Source organism: Ostrea edulis, chromosome 8, assembly GCF_947568905.1.
Source record: "Ostrea edulis chromosome 8, xbOstEdul1.1, whole genome shotgun sequence".
Lineage (NCBI taxonomy): Eukaryota > Metazoa > Mollusca > Bivalvia > Ostreida > Ostreidae > Ostrea > Ostrea edulis.
Genome location: NC_079171.1, coordinates 43,372,880 through 43,395,948, shown reverse-complemented (window position 1 = coordinate 43,395,948; position 23,069 = coordinate 43,372,880). Strand labels below are relative to the sequence as shown.

At 36.9% G+C, this 23,069-nt stretch overlaps 1 protein-coding gene and 1 long non-coding RNA gene across 3 annotated transcripts in view; one reads left to right on the top strand and one right to left on the bottom strand.

Annotated features, from left to right (window-relative positions):
* The window catches only part of LOC125662394 (uncharacterized), a 1,158,266-nt gene that overhangs the window by 137,189 nt on the left and 998,008 nt on the right, over positions 1 to 23,069 (top strand). The gene's annotated exons all lie outside the window — the stretch shown is intronic.
* Positions 1,975 to 22,383, bottom strand: LOC130049092 (uncharacterized). Of its 2 annotated transcripts, none has more exons than XR_008797614.1 (4): positions 22,311 to 22,383; positions 8,824 to 8,875; positions 8,417 to 8,536; positions 1,975 to 2,719 (listed from the first exon to the last, which is right to left on the bottom strand). It is a non-coding gene; the product is annotated as an uncharacterized LOC130049092 (long non-coding RNA). The 2 variants fall into 2 exon arrangements; XR_008797613.1 differs by lacking the exon at positions 22,311 to 22,383 and adding an exon at positions 20,109 to 20,148.

Here is a 23,069-nt window from a genome sequence, read left to right as displayed (position 1 = left end):
GCATCTTTACAACTACGTCGTAGACAATAACATTATCTACAAATATCAGTCTGGATTCCAACCTGGGTATTCAACACAAACCAACTTGTTGAAATAGATAACTCTGTTATTTCAAGTCTCGACAAAGGTAAAGATGTAAGGTTTATTTTCTGTGATATATTAAAAGCCTTCGATAGAGTCTGGCACAAAAGTATTCTATTTAAGTTAAAACTCTACGGTATATCTGAACAAATTATTAAATGGGTTGATAACTATCTAACTAATAGATCTCAAAAACTTGTCGTAGATGGATTCTTCTAGAACTACAAATTCTGGAGTTCTTCAAGGGTCTGTGTTAAGGACCATTTTTGTTTTTGTTATATATCAATGGCATATCTGATGATATGTCAAATAGTGTAAAACTTTTTGCTGATGACACTTCTTTGTATGTTATTGTTGGTGATGACATCATAACAACAGCTAATTCACTAACAAATGATCTTGAGAAAATAAAGCAATGGTCTATAAAATGGGTTGTGGATTTTAATCCACACAAAAAAAATCTAGATATCACAAGAAAACATTTATCACATCCTAAAGTAAAATTTGGTTATAATGGTCCGGAAGTTATGAACACAGAAAATCATACTCATTTAGGATTAAAATTTCAATCTGATGGCTTTAGGAGATAACACATCAGGTTTCTGCAGCAAGAATAATCACTGGAGTGAGAGTAATTTTTTTCCAGGTCAGCTCTATATGATGAATTGGGCAGGGATAGCTTATCAACAAGAAGAAAAGTTCACAAACTTATTATACCCCCCCCCCCCCCCCACAAACGAAGTTTAGGGGGGTATATAGGAATCACTCTTGTCTGTCCGTCTGTCTGTCTGTGCAGATTCGTGTCCGGGCAATAACTTCTTTGTTCTTTGACATAGGCATACCATATTTGACGCACAGGTGGATCACCATGAGACGATGTGTCGAGTACCTTCAAAACCTCTATATGACCTTGACCTCAAGGTCAAAATTAAAGGGTTTTTTCAATGGAATCGTGTCCGGGCCATAACTTATTTGTTCTTTGACATTGGCATACCATATTTGACACATGAGTGTATCATCATGAGATGATGTGTTGGGTACCTTAATGACCTCCAAATGACCTTGACTTCAAGGTCAAATTTAAAGGTTTTTACAATGGATTCGTGTCAGGGCCATAACTTTTTTGTTCTTTGACATGGGCATACCATATTTGACACATGAGTGTATCACCATGAGACGATATGTCGGGAACCTTCATGACCTCTATATGACCTTGAACTTTTTCCTCAAGGTCAAAATTGATAATAGGGTTTTGACATAGGCATAGCATAAGACATGGGTGTACCACCACGAGACTACGTGTCATATACATTCATGACCTCTTTATGACCTTGACCTTTGATCTCAAAGTCAAAATTATAGGTTAATACCATGGATTTGTGTTCCGACTATACCTTCCATTTTCTTCTACAAAGGCATGCCATATTTATTTACACTTAGGAAAGAGGTAATTTATACCTATTAACAACACCCTTTGGGAGATTGGGGTAAGCAGGAGGTATTATTGGTGAACATTGCTCACAGTAGCTCTTGTTTTATTTACAAAATAGTATATGGAATTGCTCCTCAATATCTTCAAGAACTTTTGATGCCTTTCATTCCTCCACAAAATTTATATCAAATGAGAAACTATGATAATCTTAAATTTATTCTTCCTGAAGTTAGGACCTCATCATATATGAATAGCTTTGTACCTTCAATAATTAAACTATGGAATTACCTACTTGCCATATTAGAAACCTTCCTACTCCAACATCATTTAAAACTGCTATAAAAATATGTACTACAATAAACCAAATAAACTGTTTAATCATGCTAAACGCAATGCAAACATCTGGCATTGTCAATTGGGAAATAGTGCTAGTAATCTAAATTTTGACTTAGATAGTCAATACGAGATGATGCTACTTGTGATTTGTGTGGTCACCATGCTGAAAATGCTTATCATTTTTTCTTTGAATGTGTTCAGTACTTAGTACATAGAATTGATCTTTTTTGAGTCAATAAATGCATAGAAACTACAAGATCCCATATCATTAACGTTATTGCTGAGTGGTGATGAGCTTCTTGGTTTCAAAGATTTTTGAATATGTTCAGAAATATATTATAGAAAGCAAAAGATTTTAAAAATGCATTTAATACATGTGTGTTTGTTATGTATGTCTATTCTTATCCTATTTGAGTCGGTACTCTCAATCTCTTTTTTTTCTCCTGTTGTACTTATTCGTATTTCTCTCACTATTTTTATTTGATTTCATTTTTTTTTCTCTTTTGTATGTCATTTAGATCCCATTAACTACGCCACATTTCTATTTTGTCAGCCTATTATTCATATCAAGAAATCATAATACTTATATAATCATTATATTTGGAATGACTTATTATCCTTTTACTTCATATGTATATTGTAATTTCTTGTGTGTATAATTATGTGGACTTTACCTTGTACCTTAAAGGATAAGGCTTATACAGGCATTGCCTTTTGCCTAATCCTTATTATGTTATTCATAATAGAATACTGTTTAAATTAAATTACATTTTGACAAAATCATAAAGAATACAGTCACTTACACGATTGAGAATTTGAACTATAATTCTCAAAAAATCCACTTTCATGAGGTACAGGACTTATTCCAATCTGCAAGAAAAAAAACCAGATTCATGATCATATGCACCCTGTATGTAGCATGCTGTTTTTCATTTTAAGTAATGCATCCATGTAATTTTTGATAATCTATTGTTCAACGTAGCTCTATCTAGTGTAAAAGAGTCTATAGTATACTTTTATTATTATTTTTTATGCCCCTGTAATTGGAGATTCGAGAGCATATAGTTTTGATTTGTCCATTTGTCTGTTTGCAAAACTTTAACTTTGGTCATAACTTTTTAATATAGGGCTTTCATATTTCGCATGTGTATTCCTTGTGACAATAACCATGTTGACTCATTCAGTAAAGTGAAAGTTGACTAAACGGATGTTGAAAAGTGATTGAATGTTAGAGCTTTGTCATTTAGTCACCTTTCCAGACCTTTCGGTGAACGACAAAATGACATAGTTTTACCTTGTGAATTGGGTACGTACCATAAATTACCTCTCTGCCTTAACAACGTTTTTTTATTTTTTCGAAATTGATGTGCAATAACTGTAATAATGCATTAATGAAAGGTGAAAATAACGAACAGTGATCAATCCCATAACTCCTATAAGCAATACAAAATAGATAGTTAGGCAAACACAGACCCCTGGACACACCAGAGGTGGGGTCCCCTGTCGACTGGTCACACCCGCCGTGAGTCATATATCCTTAATGGCTTAACACTCGGTATGAAACACGTCAGACAGCATTTGACCCAATGATAGGTTGTATTGACGAACTAAATCGTTATAACGACCATAGAATTGTCGAAATGCTGACTTCAATCGAGACCTTTGAAACCCTTGTACCATCAACTGTTTGTCAGTAGCTTTCCTCGATTTAAAAACTGACTATACGCAGATCAAGCTCTTGTATATCGAATCAGTTGAGATATACATGTATAAACATCATATGCAGGTGATAATGGAATATTACTACATAAATATGGGAAGTTAACGATCAACTGTATGACAAACGGGATGATTTCAGCTTCTTCATCGTCAACTTCCCACATTTATGTAGCAATATTCCATTATCACCTGCATATGGTATTTATATATCTCAACTGATTCGATATGCAAGAGCTTGTTCTGGGTATAGTCAGTTTTTAAATCGAGGTAAGCTACTGACAAACAAGTTGATGGTACAGGGATTTCAACAGTCTCGATTGAAGTCAGCATTTCGCAAATTATATGGTCGTTATAACGATCTAGTTCGTCAATACAACCTCGCATTGGGTCAAATGCTGTCTGACGTGTTTCATACCGATTGTTAAGCCGTTCTTGGCACACTGATTTTGACAGCGGATAACTCCGTTTACCTGATCAGGATATGGGGCTCACGGCGGGTGTGACCGGTCAACAGGGGATGCTTACTCCTCCTAGGCACCTGATCCCACATCTGGTGTGTCCAGGGGTCCCGTGTTCGCCCAACTATCTATTTTGTATTGCTTGTAGGAGTTATGAGATTGATCACTGTTCGTTATCTTCACCTTGCATATAACTAATTGAAAAGCCACTTACTCGTGAAATGTACATGTTTGAGGTAAATAACATGCAAAATAAATCATTACTAAAAGCAAATTCTAGGAAGTTTAGTAAATGTGTTAATATTGAACATTAATTCGATCGGATTTAAACTCGATGTTTCTGACACAGTTAATACTGAATTTTATATATGGATTCCCAAGTTATTTCTCGTTTTGGATTAATGTAAAATTCACCTTTTGTTTGAAAATTGATATTACTAATTTTTCGTCTTCACAGTTTTGATAATTATCACGGTAAGATTTGCAAAACCCTAGTCACTTCCGCATATTTGGAGACTATAAGTGTAGGGATAGACATCCGTGATCTTGAGTAAAAATAAAATTAAACAGGAGTCCCGTTCGCCTTATCGGTAAGTAATAGAAAAGGTTACTAAACTAGCCATATAATGGGCTATAAAATATATGATAATGATATATGGAATATCTAACAATATATAAAATATCTAATAACATTTGAAAATTCTATTAATGTCATGGTTATTTGTTACATTTGTTTTGATTGAGCAAAAATAAAGCTGAACGAGAATTTACAAATCAATAAATCCGAAAACACGGTATCTTCATACGTACTTGAAAACAAATAACGTAGTGCGGGGAAACTATTCACATTTTTGAAATTGTTAATACAGTGAATAGATTGGAATTATAAGAATCAAACATTCTTTTTGAAAAAGTCATCGATGTGTTAACTCTGGACATTTTACTCATAAGCTTACATAAAAGTGCTTCGCACTTTTATTCAAATTGTGAGTAAAATATCCAGAGTTTACACATCGATAAATCCTTCAAAAAGAATCCTTATTCCTATAATAATATCTGATAATTTTCTTACCCTGCACACATGTATGCAAGGTGAAGATAACGAACAGTGATCAATCTCATAACTCCTACAAGCAATACAAAATAGATAGTTGGGCAGACACGGACCCCTGGACACACCAGAAGTGGGATCACGTGCCTAGGAGGATTAAGCATCCCCTGTTGATCGGTCACACCCGCCGTGAGCCCCATATCCTGATCAGGTAAGCGGAGTTATCCGCTGTCAAATCAGTATGAAACACGTCAGACAGCATTTGACCCAATGCGAGGTTGTATTGACGAACTAGATCGTTATAACGACCATAGAATTTGTATCTAGATATATATATATTCTAATATTCAGTAGCAGTTAAAAACAAGATGTGTTATTGAAACACACATGATCCCGAAGGTGCCCATATTGATGAAGGGCTCTATTCATGTATATGTTACAATATCATTCTGTCGCATATTTTTCTCCTTGAATAAAATATGCATTTAATTTTCATGCAATATCAACAAAAATAATGATTATTGATTGTGTACTGTTTATAATGTTCTGCACGAGAATTTTTCACTCATAGGGAGACTTCAACAATGTTAGTGAAGGGCTGCAAAATTTAGGCCTATACTCGGCGCTTACGGCCTTTGAGGATTGTGCGTTTGTAGAGAATTTTTTGTTACATTTGTCCTGTTCCTAAGGCCCAGGGAGGCAGAAGTCCTGTAATCCCCATTGCACCAAAATGCTTCATACCAAATTTTAAAGAATTGGAATGGTAGTAATGAAGATGAAGGCAAAATTGTTAACTTATTTAACCACCATGGTCATTTTGGTCTCACCATAGTATTAAGACCCCCTACCCCTGGGTCATAGAATTTACAATTTTGTAACTCTCCCCCCCCCCCCCAAAAAAAAAACCCCAGTTCCTTTTTTTTATCCATTTAGTTTCAAATTAGTTTCAAGAGTATTAACGAATATATTATCTAAGTGTTTACATATAAGCACTATAGATTCGGGACACATATTTTTTGGGATATACTCCCGTCATTTAGTTTCAGTTGCACATTTTGTACCAGTTTAAATTGTACGTCTTGTAACATTCTAAATATGTAAAATAAATGTTTTCCACTATCTAATTCATCTGATTTTCCTTGGGCGAGAGGAAAGCAAACATAAAAACTTAATGTATCATACGTAAATGATGTTTTTCAAAATCACCATTACATGTAAATAGGGGATTATGAAACTCTCTAATGAGTAGCCATGAAATATAAGGTAATTTTATGGTGATTCATTATAGAGCATTTCTCTCGTTTGCTGAACAGTTTTCGTTGTGTTTGGAACCAGCGACAAAGTATTGAGAATGTTCAAATTAATCAATTTTTGCTATACATCAAAATGGCCCCAGAAACGAATTCTACGACCTTAAATTGGGTAACTACATTGCTGGCAGTAAAACAAATCGAGTAGTGTTTGAATGAATAATATTATAATAATGTTATTCTTCTTGGAAAAAAAACCCCACTAGACATCTCAGCACCTCTTTTATTTTTACATGTCTGTATACCTGTAATTTTGCTGTTTTATTCATTATATATTTAAACAATTTTAATTATAGTATAGAAAACTGAAACGTAATGAAAATGGGTCCTGTCCACAAAGCACCAGACGTAAATCAATATAGAATTATGTGTGTTGTCCTGTGGCTTCATCTGGGGAAAGTCTGTCACTTCAATGCGAAATTTTGATTTTCTACAGATGAACAGTTTTCGTTGTGTTTGGAACCAGTGACAAAGTATAATCATTAATCAGAATCTGAGTTCAAAATCGCACTTTTCTTTTCAAAGGAGCATTGGATTATTGTTACTGATACAAAGTATTAAATGAATAAGTATTAAACGAAGAGTGCATGTGTAAAGAAAGATTCCAAGTAATTTTTGCTAGACATGGAATTGGTTTCGTTTTCCACACGTTCAAGGGCTTGAGTCTCATGAGCAATGGATACACGTGTTACATCTGAGACAGAAGGAGTTGAAATATAGCACTGGTAGAGCTTTTGGAAACGATGAACTTATATAAAGACGTTTTAAGTTAATTGGGGGAGTGTTTGAGGGAGGTATTGAATGAACCACGCGGTTTTCTTTCTACTTGCGTCAGTAATTTAAGGTGATGGTTGTTTTCATGCATGTGCTCTTATTTTTTTTTTATTATCCTCTATGAGGTCAGCTAAGTCTTAGGGTCGAAATCTCGAGGATGCTGATATGATTATTGTTTTCATAAAAATCAGTCGAATCAAAGTATACATCAACGTTTGTATATTAAAAAAACAATGCCAAGTGATATGAAAGATACCTTTCTTTTAAAGGATATTATCATATTGTTCATGGATAATTGCTGATTCACAGGAGCAGGGCGTCAAGTTTTCTTTAAATTCCTATATTTGGGAGTTATCTGTTGGATTTGTTTTTCTTCCTTGCGGGAAATCAAACAGCCCTACAGATGAAGCTGCCCCATGTTCTTACAAGTGTTTTGTTTCAGGTTGCGTTTTAAGAAGACTTAGTGTGAAAATGCCTAAGGATAAAACAAAGTTTCAGGAACGCTGGATAACTGAAGTAGATTCAAATTAACACAGGTTACAGTCGTAAGATGTTAGCTTGCCAAATGTGTGATTTTGTTAATTGACATTATCTATTGAAACAATGGAAGTCGTTATTCCTGTCAACTTGTAAATAAAGGAGAGTGTAGTGAGTGGAGGAGGAGGCTTAAACGTCCAGAAGTTCTTTGGGATTTTTTTCCAATATATACATATTTTTCCGAGAAAAAGGTATGTCCTATATTTTTGGGACCAAATTTCACCTGACGTTCTGCTGGATGAAAAATGCAGTTTCTGTAAGACTGAAGCACTGAGGAAAATAAGGTATACATATGGTTTCTGCCAAGCTTCTGCACGAAAACTTCATACTTCAGCAAGTGTCTGCACTGTGGAATCTGAGGGTGTCAACGTAGGGTACTTGGAGTTTCAGAATGCAAAAACTATTTGTATGCATGTGACTTCTAATAGGTTCCCGCAAAGTGTGGATAGTTTTCTACATTTGTCATAAAAACAACCATTTTTCATATTTCCTCTGATGTGTATCACCCAAAAGTTCAAATGTTATCAAAGGTAGAAGTAATCGAGAACATCCAATGATATTATCAATTTGCACATCATGTTAGTAACAGTGTCTGGTCAAACATGCTCCCTATATTTTCAAAGGTAAAAATAACGATATGAAGGTGAAGATGACAAATGGCGATCAAAACATTAAATCCTGTATTCAAAATAAACTTAGAACAGTAAAGCACACAAACCCCTGGAAACATCTTAATTTGCACCGAACCATTCATAGCCATATGACGAGGAGGTATTTCGTTTTGACCGTTCAGACCTGCCATGAGCTTCTCGCATGGAAGAAATGAAATATCATCTTGCTAAAATTGAAAGTGTGAGACTACATTATTTTCATGGAGTCATTGCTAAATAATAACTTCATTTAAAGTATGAACTTTCGTTGTTTTTAATGAAGTTGGCATTCCAAAGTTTTGTATAACAATTACATTTCTATCTTTAAAGGTAATTTTCGGGACATGAAATAATAATTACCGCTTAATTCTTTTATGATGCATATTTCATTTTATTTGGATGATAACGTGTACATTACCATACACATCCGAATGGATTCTTACTTTATGTATATTAATTATGTCATTGTACATACCATATCTTCTGTTCATTTATAGCACACGCTGTTATCTCAATATGTCGATTTCCTAGAAATAAAATCTTATAGTATATTGCATGTTGATATTCTTATCTATAATAGAGATATATTTGGACATCAACAGTCTTTTTAGTTACATGAAACAAACCGTCAATGGACTGCACAATCACACATAGTGCATATGTGCATGTTCCATTATTCTGTTAAAGAGAAGAAGATAATTTGTCCTAGATTTTCAGAGTCAGTTCGTTTTTATTATCCAAGAATAAAAGGGGATTTTAAAGATGTTGTGTACCGGATTGCTGCTCCTTGAGCCTTAGTATTTAGACCATGAGAAATTATGATTTGTCTCAATACATTGAAGTAAGGATGGTGGTTTGACTAAACAAAATGTATCATTATAGATCTGTATATATTTATCTCTGCTCTAGAGCCTGGACGTTAAAGTAAAGTGAAATAAATGGCCCCGTTCTTGAGAAGATTTTAAAGATTGTTCCTCTAGTGTAGCCCCACCTTACCCCGGGGGATATTACCTGAACAAACTTGAATCAACAATAGTTTAAGAAACTATTCCCATGTAAATTTATTTTTGTCTGACCCAGGTGTTCTTGAGAAGAAGACTTTTAAATGATTGCACCTCATTTTTGCCTTTTTTATGATTATATCCCTTTGGAAGGGGGTTTCTCTTCATTTGAAGAAACTTGACTACCGAAAGATGCACAAGGATTGTAACGCAATATAACCTAAAAAAAATTGATTTTTGCTTTATTTGATATTGCTACGCAAAAGTTAATGGAACAAATGATGGAATCGCCTGTACCTTACCATTTATGCTTATCGAAGAACAAATTACACACTGACAACTTAAAACTTTCGAACACGCATTTCTATCTAAACATTCTATGGATAATACAATTGCGTAACAACATTTACACATGATTGATTTTGCATTAATGATAAATACTGCAATTGTTAAATTACTTTTAACATTTCTACAATTACCTTTAACATACTAGTGGAGGTACGATGCATGATATGTATTTTCGGCAAAATAATTCCAATGTTATTTATTACAATTGTTTTGATTAGACAAAAATAAATCTAAACGAGAATTTACACATCAATAAATCCAACACATCAATAAATCCAAAAACGCTATCTATACATACGCGCTTGAAAACCAATAACATAGTGCGGGGAACTATTCAGATTTTTGAAATTGATAATCCAGGGAACGAATTGGAATTTAAAAAATCAAACATTCTGTTGGAAGAATTTATCGATGTGTAAATTCCGGACATTTTACTCACAAACTTTTATTCAGTTTGTGAGTAAAATGTCCAGATTTTACACATCGATAAATTCTTCAAAAAAGAATGTTTAATCCTGTAATATTTCATGCAACTACACCCTGAATATTTATAATATTCCCAAACATTAACATATTGATCCAATTGAGGTGTGTATCATAATGAATATTTCAGTGTAAATGAAATCATATATTTTTGAATGGAAATGATATAGTTTGATTATCTTTGCATTTAATTGATAAAGAAAAATCATGGAGCGATAAGCATTATTGGGTAAACACGGTAAGCCGACAATAATTACGGACACTTGCAGGTTTATCGATAGATAATGCACAGATGTTAGAAATAACTTGTGTACGTGGTCAGTGGGTAAGAATACATGATATCACTGGGGTAAGTTCAGAAATAGATAGCTTCTCACATAGAGCCAGGGAGATGATAATGCTGAACCCCCTTATTAGGATAGGCGTTATGTAAGAATAATGATAGGTGGTATAAAAACGCGCGCAAGACGAAAACTCGTCAGAATTCCTTCGCTAAATTCTGACGAAATCTTGCTGTTTTTAGGTAAGAAAAAGTTGCGTGATTTTGTAGTTTATAAGATTAACTTGTTCAATTTGCTAAGATAATGGATTGTTTTATTAATTATTTATTTGTTGATGTTTAAGCTTTACTTTAATATTTGTAAATATCATATATTATTATGAATTGTATTTATTAAATGTGTGTGTTAAAAATAAAGAATTCCTTCGCTAAATTCTGACGAAGTCTTGCTGTTTTTACATGTAGGTGATGAGGACGCTATACACCAAAGTTAACGGGTTAGACTTTTCGCATTGGAATTGAGATTGGTTCAGTAGTAATCGCTAAATGAATTACATGTAGTTGATAATTCATAAGGGGAGACTGAACTTGTATTAATTCCATTGAGCTAAGACCCTGCAACTATAAGGGATACCCAGAATACGGGAAAAGCATAAATATAATAACAAAAGAGAAAGAATCATTGTGATATGTGCATCCATTTGTGATATATATGGATTTTACAGCATGTTGCATATGCGCATGATCGATTTTAGAATGTATAAATATCACGCGATAAAGTCAGTCAGTCATGTGGTCCTTTGAAGGTATAGATAATCCGCAATTCGTCTTGCACAATGAATTCTGGATAAAATTTAATACAATGATAACATTGTGATTATGGACTAATATGTTTGTACTTTGATTACTAGACACTGATGACTAAAATTATGTATGCACGTGGGTGTACAATGTATTAAATATATTATCTGATGTAGCTGTTGATAAATATATTTACATGAATGAAAACTTATCTTATTAAACATTCACAGTGTTGGATATTGGGTCGTAGTAAGCTCACATGTGTGTGTAATCTAGGCGCATATAAATGAATTCCTATTGCGGGCAAACAAAAATAATGGAGCAGTCTCACCTTGCCGAAAAGCATAAACGGACGTCGCACGGATAAAAATAATTGTGACATAATGCTGCCCGTTGGTATCCGTTGATGAAAGTCGTTCCCGCCGTTGTTCGGGGCTCCTGCGGTCGGTGTATGAAGCTTATAAAACGTATATTAAACGCACGATCTCTGGACACGTACCAAGCAATTAACGGTCGATTAACGGACATTACCGTCTGAATAACGGACAAGTACTGCGTTAAACGAACATGGGACGCATGAGAAACTTATATACGTTTCTTTTAACATTAGACGAACGGACTTGTGTCGGTGTTGTAGAGTGAGCCTTTCCCCTTAATGAGACTTCCCCTCGGAAGCCTGACTCTAGAGTGAGCCTTTCCCTGGAAGCCTTGCTCTAAAGTGAGCCTTCCCCCTGTTGGAGTCCAGCACGGGTTTTAATTTTTTCTCAGATGGCTTTCTACTTAAACTGCATTTTTTGACTAAATAAAGTAAATTTGAAAGTTTACAATTTCAAAATATTGTTATACATATCCTCCAATTTTCATCCATGTCAAATTTCTGTGGTGTAGCATACCTCCTTAAGTCGTTCTCTAAACTCAAGAGAAGAAAACGTTGAATAGAACACATTGGAATTGATAAGTCATTTTGTTTGACCTATAGACCTTGCACTTTGACCCACACAATATCTATGCTTTGGTTAGTTTTAGAAGTTTGAAAAATGAAATGAGGAAATTTCGAATTTATGTTTCTTCTCATCTGCGTACAAATATTGGTTATGCTTTTAAACTTGTACAACTTTAGGTAGCTATGTAAGTAGGCAGAGAGTAGATAGGTAATTCCCTGTCCTATAAACAAAGAAATTTATTTCATAGTTTGCGCAGGAGGGAACGAAAGCAGAGGTGTCCCTCTAGAACGAGACTTCAAATGGGTGTTATGGCTCTAGAGTGAGTCTCCCCCAGGGGGTAAGGTTTATTCTAGAGCAATTCTGCTGGGGGGAAGGCTCACTCTAGAGCCAGACTTCCGGAGGGAAGGCTCACTCTCTGGGGGAAGTCTGGCTTTAGAGTGAGCCTTCCCCAGGGGAGAAGGCTCGCTTTAGAGCCAGACATCCAGGGGGGGGGGGTCTCGCTATGAGGGGAAGTCTGGCTCTATAACACCGGTCCTTTGCAATCCGTTTGACAACCATTATTCGCCAGATTCATGCCTTTCTTGTCCGTAAATATGCAGTTCGTGTCCATTACATCTTCGATTGATCCGGTAGTAGTCCGGCCATGACTCATGTCTACCAGTCAATAACGGATGCTAACTGTATAAGTACAGGAAAAGAAACACATGAGTTCCGATTAAAACGCATAACTTCTGTACACTAAGCGGACTCCATAGTCCGGTGGTATTCGATTTAAATTTTTAACATGCTCAAAACTCTCCGCCGCATCGACCGGATTTCGCTGGACAAGGAACGCGTTAGGCGAAAGAGAAACGGACAAAAACGGAGACGAACGGTTTGACAATTTTGTTAGCCTTTGGACATCCGTTAGAGTTATCCCGTGAGGTGAGACTTGTATATGCTGTATGTGTCAGTTTTAGAAACAAACTGCAAGGTAACTGTTATTTCCATTTCTCTGCCACACACCCAGCTGAATCTTGCTGTTTAGCTGTTTTGTGGGTCAATCGGCCATCCATGTTGCAATTTTACAACTTTATTTAAAATTTAAAATTCAATTTCATATGGAGGGTACATTGTCTGTCCTCCTCCTACAGTTTTTAGGTCACCTGAATCATTCAGGTGACCTATTGCTATCTGTTTGTGTCCGTCGTCGTTCGTCGTGCGTCGTGCGTTAACATTTGAACATTTTCAGCTTCTTCTCTGAAACCCCTGAACCAATTTCAACCAATTTTGGCATATAGCATCTGTGGGTGGAGGAAAACAAAAATTGTAAAATTCGTGGTCCCTGCCTCCCTGGGGCCTGAGGGGTGGGGCAAAAACCATCAAAATTAGTGTAATTTTAAAAAAAATCTTCTTCTTTACCCCTGGACATCAAGAAGCCAAACTGTGGGTATAATTATAATGAGCGTTGAGCCCTTTACCAAAATTGTGAAATTCATGGCCCCTGGGGCAGGGATTCTTGTGTTAGGGTGGGGCTCTATTGGTCATATAGTGAAAATGTAGAAATTCTTTGAAAATCTTCTTCTCTGTCTCTGGGTAATAAGTAGACAAACTACTAGCATGGTAATGATGAACAAGGATCAGGGGTTCTGGTGCTAGGGTGGGGCTCTATAAGTCATATAGTGAAAATGCATTATTTCTTTGAAAATCTTCTTCTCTGTCCTTGGGTATTAAGTAGACAAACCAATAGCATGGTTATGATGAGCAAGGATGCCTCTTTCAAAATTGTGAAATTCATGGCCCCTGGGTCAGGGGTTCTGGTATTAGGGTGGGGCCCTATTGATCATATAGTGAAAATGCATTTTATTTCTTTGAAAATCTTCTCCTCTGCTGCTGGGTATTAAGTAAACAAACTAATAGTATGATAGTGATGATCAAGGATGCTTCTTTCAAAACTGAAATTTATGGCCCCTGGGTCAGGGGTTCTGGTGCAAAGGCGGGGCTTATTGATTATATAGTGAAAATGCAATATTTCTTTGAAAATCTTCTGTTTTTGTCCGTCGTCGTTCGTCGTGCGTTAACATTTGAACATTTTCAGCTTCTTCTCTGAAACCCCTGAACCAATTTCAACCAATTTTGGCATATAGCATCTGTGGGTGGAGGGGAACAAAAATTGTGAAATTCGTGGTCCCTGCCCCCCTGGGGCCTGAGGGGTGGGGCAAAAACCATCCAAATGAGTGTAATTTAAAAAAAAACATGTTCCTTTCGGAGAAGATGACCATTGTAGCTAATAAAATCACAAAGACAAGGGTAAACTGAATAATAGGAATATATACAACTACTCAATACTTTAAGAACCCTTTGCTTGACAGACATGAAATTATTATGTATATTGGTTTTATCTAAGGAGTAAATAACCCTTTTCTTTATGATGTCTCAGACCTAGGTTTTTTTTAAAAAGGATTATTGATTGAACATATAAATGACACATGTACTTCATGACCACATAGCTATTCAATGTTTCTTCCATCGAAAAGTAAAATTCTTATATTTAAACACAAACCTAATTCAAACATTGGAAGGTTGTTACATGATGCTCAGGTGACCTATAAGGCCCCTGGGCCTCTTGTTAAGTTAATCCAAGAACTTTGTCATGGTAGAGTGTATGGGTAATGAAGACGTGAACTATGGTCTTCAAAGAATATGAAATGATACTAATACTTTATTGACCGTTTTGCGGGCTTTCAAAGGCAACACACTATTACAAATACGGTTACATTTCATAAGACGAGAAAAGCTGTGTGACTGACAGAATAAATGAAATAAAAACAATGACAGCTTAAACACTGTTTAACTTATATATATATATATATATATATATATATATATATATATATATATATATATATATTTTTATATATATATATATATATATATATATATATATATATATATATATATATATATGGTTTAGGGTGTACTCCCTCTTTTTATCCATAACATTCCTTTGTCTTAGAAATTAAACAAAGAAACAAAAGCTTTTAACCACACACACACGACCACGCGCGCTCACAAGCAATGAAATGTTATTCGAGTTTAGTGTTTCTTGACTTTATATATACATGAATTTGATGCAACTATATCGGTCTCCACTGGCTCAACCTTCCCTTTGGTAAAAAAAATCGTGCAATTTAGTATATACCTGTCCAATGTCTAGAGGTCAATATCGTGTTTATTGTTACGAGAGAGAGAGAGAGAGAGAGAGAGAGAGAGAGAGAGAGAGATCACCCCACGACAGAGGCAGGGCCGGGGGCAATATTTTCTCCCTTGGCTAACAATAAACACGATATCGCCCTCCTACACATTGGATAAATATATTATACCAAAGCAGAATATATCCTCTCCGAGAAGGAAGCAAATCGTTCCGTCATATATTGGGAACAGCTGCTATAGCTGTGACGTGAATACGCCGCTGGGCTTTGTATTTGATGTCACAATGCTGAAATCGATACTACCATTGAATAGTCTGAAGACTATCACCCCTAAGGCGGATGCAGCACATACTGATCACACAACATAGGTGAACCCGTGTTTTGGCGAAAATAGTCGGCTTATCGTTATCTTTTGATATAAAGAAAATACACTGAGGTATAATAATGCTTTAGTTACTCGTGTCTGAGATTAAGACATTTAATATTTTCGTATTTATGTATTTTATTTAAGGAACGAATTTAATTCTGTTTTATCTTATACGATATAAATTGGGGCAGTTTACGCTTTAAAAAGCGCGAAGCGGTTTGTAAAAAGCGTAAACTATCCCTAACCAATTTATATACAATTATTTACAAAAAATCGGATTCATTCCTTATAATATAATTTCAACACAAAAAGGTACAAATATTTTAAATCTTATTTCGTAAATAGAAATAGAAAATGATTACACCGCGCAAGGATTTGATTCGCAACAAGTGTCGACCGTGGAGGAAGCCATCTTGGTACTTTGTATATTGGAGAATGTACTTTATTTATCAAATTTGAAAACGTATGGTGGAGTTTGTAACGAATTTTGATAACAAGAGATATGCGTAGGTTACATATATGTGTAGGTTATATAGGTATGGTGTTTACTTTGCAGTGAACATTGAATTCATTCCTACGGTAGTATCTAGGGAATCTTTCCCACTTTGACCTGTTTAGTGATGACGACTTCCGGTAAACGGATTACCGCTCCCGCCAAGAGGTAGAATCTAGGAGAGCTTGAGCTATACTGAAGGCAAGTCGACAGTTCTACAACGTATATTCCACGGATACAGTTGAAGCTACTATCGGTCAATTACAACGTAATGCACGGATAAGTATGTGGGTACTCACAAATTACTGGGTCACTTTGCACCCCTTATTTACTTTATTGGCGCCCAACTCGAGGCCGTGGACTTACCCGGGTGGGTTTTACATTTTTTGTTTTGAATTTCCCCACATCACGTTGTTAGGTCGCCATATTTGCGGGTACTGTCATATTTGGGATTTTTCTTTTTTTCTACTTAGGAATATGTTAGTGATTAGCAATCTGAATCAATTTATACATTCCTTGATTGCATGATTGATACATGTTTTGGGGATTATTTACATATTAGATGGATATGTCTATATATGAGGTGTTATCCGGGTTGGGCTTGCGGAATGTTCCCGTGTACTTCCAGGTATTCCGATACGGTGACGAACCCTATTTACGTCATTCTTGTCTTCCTCCTTGAGGGAGGGGGAGGTAGGTTTAGGGGTGCCTTAGGTAGGGGAGTGATGTTTCCTGGCACTCTGTTTGACCTTAAGGAAGGTTATAGCTGATATTGGGATACACGATGTATGTGTGACTCCCCAGGGAATCTAATGGGATTAGATTCACCCAAGAAAGGTTCTGGACATGACACCCCAGAGTTTAGCGATTGGGATAGGTGGGAGGAGGATTCCTTGTCACCTGGTGGGAGGTCAGTTATTCCTAATGTCCCGACGAAGCTTACTCCAGTCAAGGGGGTGGGGTGGTTATGTACCCAGCTCTGGAAGTCTCCCGGAATATCATACCCCTTTTCTGCATTTCTACACCTCAGTGTCAGCCCCACCCCGCCATTCATGGGTTGATGATCAGGCCCTAAGCCAACTTAGTCAGGGTTTTTCCCATGTGGGCTTGGGTTCACGCTTGCAGCACACCACTCCTGGACCCTATTCCCAATTTGCCTCATTTTCGGAACAAGGGGTTACCTTCGGGAATTACCAGCTCCCACAACCCAGTCAAGGCTATGATCTCCTTACATGGTCCCCAACCTTGCATGCATAACCATCCCATGTGCAATAATCTTGGATTGGGGGAATGCCCTCACACCCATGTCCGGCGGTTACGCTAGAAACGTTTCAAGTCATCTGTACTGGGTTTCACGCATAAGTTGAACTTTCAGCCAGCATCGCAGGATGTGGGCAAGATTGCTACATTGGGCAGATCGAGTGCTTACATTGGCCACCCAGGCTTTCCTGCCTGTGTCGAATGTACATGTCTATGCCATGCTACGGTGCGGAGGATAGGGACACAGGACGTTATGCCCTGAACGGCCAGCCCAAGACAGTTGAAGCAGTCGACAGAATGTAGTATTACCAGCATGCAATGCAAACAAAATTATCAGGGCCAAAGAGGGAGGTGAGGCTGGTGGCATTGGGGCAAACCCAAGATTCCATTATAGAGCCCAAGGAGATGTACCAGCGCCTTCAGAAGATAGAGAAGGAACTCCGAGGTCGGACCCCTTCTCCTCGGATACCTTCATCGCTGCCATCGAATATCAACAGGAAGCCAGCAGACAGCGTAAAGTGCGGGCCGTGATACACTTTAAGAAGGAATGCACGGGATTGCAGGGGAAAACATGCAAACAGGGGTGAAGGGGCGAAGGCTAAACCTAGGAACAGCCAGGATGTTCAAGCCGTTCATCAGAACCAATGGGCGGGGTGCCAAGACCCACCATCCATTGTCTAGTGGAGGGCCTACACAGAGGGAGGTCTGGACGATGGCACCAGAGCGCTTCCCAGTTAGGCCAGGGTCATGCGATGTTAGCACGGGTACAAGTTTTGTCTGCAGGAGGACAGTCAAGAACCCTTCTGTATGCACCGCTCCAGTAAGGGCACACTCCAAGCGAGGTTCAGGGAAGCAACCGAGGAGGAGGAATCCGATGACTGGGTTATAAGTTGGGAGGAGGATAAGTACGATCCCTCTCCCAGGATATGTCGCCAGGCTTCAAGCCTCCAGAGGATATCGTAGTGACGGAACTGCCGGGATTTGGCGCAGAGTACCAGGGGAATAGGTGGGATTTTCCGGAGGATTCAAAGGACTTGCTGGATCTGAAGCCATCGTCCATTCAGGAGGAGGAATCGGCGCGGAATCCACGCCCAGATCTAGTAAGTGCCCGAAGCCAATGATGGCGCACGATCAGCCCAAGGAGGAATGCGGGTTGGTCAGTGGCCGAGTTGAGAGCGGGACAGTGGACATACCCTTCCGGCATGCCGGATAATGCAGTGGAGTCTCGCCTGTACCAATCGGGCAGATACGCCAAACCATCGGATTCATGGTTGAAATGGTAGTCCAGGGAGTGAGACTACAGGCCGTGGTAGACACTGGGGCAGAGGTGCTTGTGTTGTCCACCCGGGTCTACGAGAAGCTCGACCCCAAGCCTCCCATCAAACAACACATAACCTTGGTTCAAGCAGGTTTTATCATTGGCCCTGTGGGAGTCCGCCTTGGAAACACGGAACATAGTGTTGATTTGTATGTACCCCCTCCCTGCAGGACCAAAGCCTGCCAGACATGAAGTTTCTTCATTAGCAAAAAGCTTATTTGGACCAAGCAAGAGCATGGCAACATGACCCTGGGAGAGGAGAAAGTTCCCATGACATTCGGACGCCCAGGATGGGGACAGGAAGCCCAAGTTTCAGTAACCAAGTCTACCTGAGTTCCGGCTGTTTCAGTGTCGTTTGTATAAGGAGTTAGAAGATTTTGTAGTCAGCTCACAAATCAAGCAGATCTCAGCCGTATTATTGGTGCCACACACGCACGTATGCTATGTTAACACCTCTGATGAAGAAGTGTCTATCTCCGGAGGCAGTGTGATGGGATCAACCTTGGAGGTCGAACCATAGAGACTGGTGCCAGATTTAGTCAAGAATAAGTGCACTGTGGACCCTCACACTGAGGCAGCGTCTAAGCTCAGCACATTTACAGCATATACTGATACTGCCCCCTTAGCTTGCCCTACACTTGGTTCAATTCTAAGCAATCCATATCGGATGGTGGGGAAGATTTCCCCCTCGAGCCGACTAACATTGCTGAGGATATCAGCGTGATTGAACTCCCAGCTGTTGACCTTATTCAATGTGGGCGTGGTGAAGGTGTTTCAGATGGTTAAAGTGTCTCGGTTGCCAAAGCAAAGCAAAGCGTCTTGGAACTGTTTCCCGAGAATTTCTCGGGTTCCCAGGTTGGACCCAAGGGGCGGAGTTGGACTTCAAGGCAGATCTTGTGGGACATGACTTATTCAGGACCCAAGTCCGACAGTTTACAGGCATCAGGTTGCCTTGGACCCCACCTGGATTCAGAACTGGTGGGAGGATCTATTGATCCTTTTCAATTAGGGGATGTGCGACGCAGGACTCGCCCTGGCCACACTTGGGTTGGATTATATATATATATATATATATATATATATATATATATATATATATATATATATATATTATATATATATACATATATATATATATATATATATATATATATATATATATATATATATATATATATATGTAGTCTAATGTAATTATATCATGAAAAAGGTTTGGATATAAGTCAAGTCGTTCAATAAATACATATTGATGAAGTATAAATGAATGTTCCTACCTTCTTACACATAAACTTAGAACCACCATCTCCGTTTGATGTGTAGAGAGTAATGGTATCAATGATGTGCATATAACATCATCGTATTATCAAATGATCACATACGCAAACCAATAGTAATACTGATAACGAAGATGTTCGTTATTTTTACCTGACTGTTACAATGTAAAGTAGGGGTCTAGTAGCGTGACGTCATGTCTGGATCGAAGTTGTATTGGTTCACGTACTATTATTATTGGGTGGATTTATACTGTTTTTACATTTACCTGGATGTTTTTTAATTTAGTAAAATGAATACAATAACACTCCATCACTTATATTTAAGTAGACTATGGCTCCAATCTTCTTTCCATTTTTTGTCATCTAATTCACACATAAAATCAGAGGTACATATTTGTTTAATTGATATACAGGAGTATTACATGTTAAAATTATCTGTAAATTAAAAAAAAATTCATGATATGCAATCATGCACTTGTGGAATTAGATAAAAACAATTCTGCACTTGTTATATATTTGTTATCTTAAATACTGTTATGTGAAAATCATCTTCAAAATGGTTATTTTGGCCAAAAAATGTAAATATAAATTGAGATGCTGTGAAAATATTATGCTGCGAAAGGGCAGATTTTTAAAATGTATTTTAACAAGCATTCATATATGAACATAATATGTGACTTTGAATGAAAAATCACAAGTCAAATTTTTAAAATATTCATATTAGTGGTGTTGCAGTGCCGTATTTTTGACTGCCGAGGGCCTGTATTGAGTTCAATTTGTACCACCATTATTAAAAAACATGAAACTATGTTAAAACTTCACTTTTAATTATTCAGTTAGACATATTTATTTCATATTTGAGGGGTAAAATTGTAGCATCATACCTCAAACAAAATTTTATGGACATATTCTAGGACTTCTTCAATGAATTCTGATATTGCCGTTTGACAAATGGGGGTACACGTAATAAAAATACCATAATTTACTCATTATACTGACAACCTCCCATTTTTTTTTTTGGTTTTTATCATACCTTCAAATGAACAATCTAAGTATCTAAACTCAATTTTTTGAGAAATCACAAGTAGGTCCAGGACTAGGGACCTACCTTAATACCATTATTTACAATAATGCAGTAACCTGCTATCTGCAACGTGTTTCGTATACGTTTTGGGGTACTAAAATCCCGAGTATACTACGATACCAAAATATACATCGGGTTCGTATCCTCTATATCAAAGATTAAACTGAAAAGAAATTGTTCTAGGAATATCAAAGAAATTGCATAGAATATAGAGGGATTTATGAACAATATGGTATGCTCCAAGCGGCTTATTCCGTTATACCATTTCTCTTTTGATTCAATTGTTTCTCTTCCAGGTGTACATGTACATGTCTATAACAACATTTCAACAAAACATGATCCCTAATTATTATGAATATTTTTTTACGAATTTAAAATATTACCATCATGCTATTATAGCATCCAACATCAAGACGTTGCAGGCAATGCTCCACAGTAAAATCCCAGATTTTTTAGTAGAGCATTGCAAATAACAGGAGTATATATAGGGCGACGAGTCTTATTTCCTCATTTAAGAATCAATATAAAAGGCACATAAAGGGGACGTTTCCCCGGGAAGAGAGTTTTCTTGATGGGTACCATATCAGAGAAAACGTGGCTTGTTTCTCTTGGGGGATAAAGCTAAATAACTTTATTAGAGATGTCACCAGAAGTTTCTAAATCATCTTCCAGAATTTCTGTCACTAAGAGAATAAGAGCTGCGCTGTTGATGTGCGCCATTATCAATTTGTACCGAACACAATTTTACACTTGATTCATGAACTGTACGAAACACGGTTCTTATGCTGCACTGAACTGAGGAATCAAGTGCATCCATATATTACCACTATTTAGAGACCCAATACGTCGGTTTTAGAATGTACTCTCATTTGAATCTTCCCTCAAAAAATCGATTTAGACAACAACATTTATTGAATCCAAAAATAATTTGGGCTTGACCCAATACACCCCAAGAAACCCAATACATTATAAAAGACCCAATGATTCTAGCATTAAAATCACAATGGTCCCAATGAATTGCTGTTTATATATATATATATATATATATATATATATATATATTCTAGTCAAATCGTTCAATTAATATATATTAATGAAGTATAAATGAATGCTCCTACCTTCTTGCACATAAACCTAAAACCACCATCTGTTTGATTTGCAGAGAGTACTGGTGTGCATCGCTTTGTAAAGTTCTACATTTTAGCATTATCACATCAAAATGCTTTACACATACAAAAACTAATGATAATACTGATAATAGTATGAAAGATGTGTTTAACGAAGATAGCATCGGCTATAATGTACTTTATGTAATATTGGTGCTCTGGCAAAGTTGCATATAATGATGGAACAAAAACAAAACATAACACCGGTATTGTGTGAAATATTTACAATATACTCGGGATTTTAGTATTAAAAACTTGACAAAATAAAATATCTAAAATTCATCGAATAATATATACAAAACAAAACACATCAGCCACAAGAAGCAAACAGCGTGTTTGCAACCCCCAAACAAAGAGGTAGCTATCTAATATAACACATCAACATCACAACCCTGAAAGATAAGGAACCAGTAGGCACATCATTATGCAAAAGCTACCATACACCAGCTATAAATGATGTTGAGAAATAAATCAAATACATGTAAAGAAGCCTAAAGGTTTGTGACATGGCACCTAACCGTAAGTTATGTACATAAGATTCAGGAGTGAGAAATAATTCACGCAGCAGTTGACTTCTGACCTGTGTGCTGAGATTTTCAGGAAGGAGACTAGAATATACACAGCAGCTATCTTCTGACCTGTGTTTTGGTTGACTAGAAAAAGAAAATCCACAGCAGTTGACTTCTGACCTGTGAGTTTTATTATTCCGCA